We start from the raw sequence: 3,712 nt of genomic DNA on the forward strand, positions 1-3,712 counted from the left end.
GAAAGAAACTAGATGATTGACTGGAATAACCAAATCAATACGACGTCGGCTAGTGCTAACTTTCCCTTCATATCTATCACTCAGGCTTCCACAAACTATGTATGGAACCCTAATAAGCATGTCAATCCAAATGAGGATTAACCAAAAGAGTATGCGTATAAATGTCATAATCAGGGTAGCTAAATCAATGCTGGAAATAAAATAAAATTATCAAAGACCGCGACGGAAAAGATGAGGTTTATCACTCATATTAATGCATTGTACCTTCTTTCGTAAGTCTTTATTAACATCTTGCAGTTGTTGTTCCTGCACAAATTAGTAATTGGTAATTCTAGGGTCTAGATGCTGAAAGATATATATAGACCAAAACCTGAAGGCTGAACAATAAAGACACATGTGTAACCTTGTGCTTGAGCTCGAAGAGCTGATCAAGTGACTGCTGGCTCTGTACAAGTGTACGCAGAAATAGCTGGTCAGCATTACATTTTACATGTTAACTAAATCTGAACCTACTAGTTGAGAAGTACATATATGGAAATGTGATCACCAATTAATTAACTTGACTACGACAACGTACGTACCTTTGTCGCCCTGATATGTTTGAGAGAGATCTCAATTTGGCTGTCCAGTTGCTCAAGTTCCTTCATGTTAAGTGGGCCCAAGTCCTCGCTAAGAAGATTTCTGCACAATATCAGTAATTTTAGGCACTTTGTGGTGTTCGAGCTGCATCTCACAGCTCCTCTCTTCTCTCTACAATCTCTCTATCTTCTTGGCTCAACCGCACAACAAATCCATACATAGTCCACTGATCACTCCAAGCTCTATCCAATTCCTAAACTATCTCTATGCATGCATGCTAACTCCATGTCACCTATGATGCACCCTGGCAGACTTATAGGCACTGACTCAACACTAAACTGCATGACAAGATTAAATATCTAACACCTAATGAAAGATCTATATGATATTTCCAACATTTTCTTTACAGTTGGCTTGGGACTACATACCTCTGAGTTGTCTGTAGGAACTCAACTCTGTCTTTAGCTTTAAATACTCCTGGTAATTGCTCTAGTTTGAATAAGAAAATTAACAGTCCACTGATTAATCAAGTGAATCATGATACAGAACAGCACTATGCACAAACCATAGATATGTATGTTTTTTACAAGGTACTACCAAATTAATCTTACTAGAATACATGACATACTATAAGATACTGTAAGTTAGCATATATATAATAGTTTTCACATCACACTGAAACTAGAGAATAAGTCCTCTCCAGTGTTAATTAGTTACTGTCCTATCTGATGTTGTGGCATATTATGTCTTATTTTAAGAAAGATATATTAAATCTATCCAGTGCATATGTTGAAAAGGTTACTAGTTCGGTCTTCGGAGTTGCAGTTGCCTCGGAGTTGAAGTTACAGCTGCGGTACCGCTCTAGAGTCTTGTACATGCTGTTGAACGACAAGAAAAATGGATTATATAGACAAGGTTTTGAAAGAAGAGAAATCATAAAATATGCCTTAACCTAATAAACGTAAGAGATTGTTTGTATAGACTGAAGTATTTCATTACATCGTAGTGTGAGACGAACAAACGAATAGGACATTTTTAGATCGTTTAATTTCTAAGCCACCAAGTCGCTTAAGCAATTGTATGCAACTGTAGACACCCCTTGGATTGAAGGGCTTTGTAAGCATTTGTAGGATTTTAATACATAGGAATTTTCCCTATAGAGGTCCTTTAGATCGAAGTAATGAGACCCCTAACAACATTCATTTTTCTTGCCCCTATCTAACATTTTAAAGTTTAAAAATATCATTCTTCATGCATGCCCCTTTCTAACATTTTAAAATTAATATAAAAAACACTACAAGTATCCAAAGGGCCATCCACATATGCAAATCCCATGCCTTGGTTCCAGAAATCCTACATTAGCCTATTCCTGCTTTTTTTTTTCTTACAGTACATTGTTTCAAAGAGGCCTAGGCCTAGAAGTGTGCAACCTAATTAATATGCAGCTAGCTGCCTGATTTTCCTTAGATAAAGAATCAATATTTAGGCTCACCGAGTTAGAAATAGAGCCCTCATTCCAAACATGCCCACACTGTAAATATTGCAACATATCTCTAATTAATGAATAGATGGCCGATTTTCTGGAAATTTAAAGACATGGAACAATTTTAATTAAGAAAATTAGGATATTATATTGGGCACATCACATTGTCGGTACACAAGAAATGCTTGGCAGCTATAGCATAACGAGACCTCCAATGCGGTTTGGTCGAATTTGGATAAGCCAGTTTTTATTCACAGTGCACACTGCACAAACACATAATACTACGTATGTTCTCAGTAGTTCCTCTCCAAAAGAATAAATATGTTCTCAATTGTTACCGAGAGAACTGGAAACTTTTTCCGTAAACATGAAACCCTTTGTAACTAAAGTTCTCGCTACCTGATCCACTAATTTAATTTGTAAGTACATGCTATTATAGAAATAAAGAAAAACGCCGGTAAGTTTGTGTAGCCTTGTGTACTACTCCCTTCTTTCACAAATACTCCTACGAGATGTTTTGGAAATTTTAATACAGACTGAATACGGACTGAAAACGAGTGAACAAACACACTAAAACACGTTTATATACATCCGATTCGAAAAAGATTCGGAACATCTTATAACAACGGTGAGCAGAGGGAGTAGCTAGGACATAAAAAAAACCATTCACATTTGCAAGGTGAAAAAAGAACATGTTCAGATCTGTCATGCCATCTAGCCATTCAAAAAAAAAAAGACTTGCATATGCTTGTGACGTGATGGCACGTGTTCAATGCAACCGAAAGAAAAAGTAAGAGCACGCAGGGTAACACGGCGCTTAATAGTCCCTCCGTTCGATAATATATACAATAATACTAAATATACAAAGGTTTACATGCTTTTACACGCTGACTAGGATCTTTTACACGTTTTGACTTGTATTTCTCATCAAGTTCCAGTACGCATTCGACGTGTTTGCTACTTTGCTTAACTGGCCTGTACTGGACGGGTACGCTGGGCTACACATTTCATTTCACCTGCCGTCTGTCAAAGGTATAGAACCAGCCGGCGGAGGGTCCGCTCCCATGCATGCCAAGGATAACCCCTGTTGAGCGCATCGATGCATCTCATTTTCTCGGATTACTTTTCCGTCCACCTCTCCCCTAGCCTCTGCGGCGGCGTGCGCGTACGGTGCCCGGCCAGACAAAACGTGGAGAAGGGGCAGGCCTCGATGGAAGAAAGTAGAATTGGATCCGTTGGAGGAGAGGTGAGAACCTATGTGGTTCCCAATGGAACAGTAGTAAAAGTACAATGCTCCACTTACGGATGAGTTTCACGGAAGCTGTCGTACGGACTGATGTGGCAGTCTTGCTAAGAACGAAGCTCTATCACACAAGATCCACCAACACACACCGTAGATGCTAGCTTAGCTAGCTAGCAAAAAACGGAGGCCTCCAAAATTTCTCAAAAAAAAAACCATTCAGGAAAGGGGAAACAGCCAGTCAGCAAATGACAGGGAAACAAATCTTTCGCCAAAATTCTCAGCAACAGCAACAACAACAACAGTGGCGGAGCTTGACCAAGTTCCTTGGGGGGGCTAAACAGAATATATTAGCTAGTGGGGGGGCCAAACACACAAAACTTCATAATCTAAGCTCTTTCTTCCAATTA

The 3,712-nt window shown here is 39.0% G+C and overlaps 1 pseudogene; it reads right to left on the reverse strand.

Annotated features, from left to right (window-relative positions):
- Positions 1 to 3,712, reverse strand: part of LOC119340684 — a 7,833-nt pseudogene that overhangs the window by 1,301 nt on the left and 2,820 nt on the right.

This window comes from Triticum dicoccoides, chromosome 7B (assembly GCF_002162155.2).
Source record: "Triticum dicoccoides isolate Atlit2015 ecotype Zavitan chromosome 7B, WEW_v2.0, whole genome shotgun sequence".
NCBI lineage: Eukaryota > Viridiplantae > Streptophyta > Magnoliopsida > Poales > Poaceae > Triticum > Triticum dicoccoides.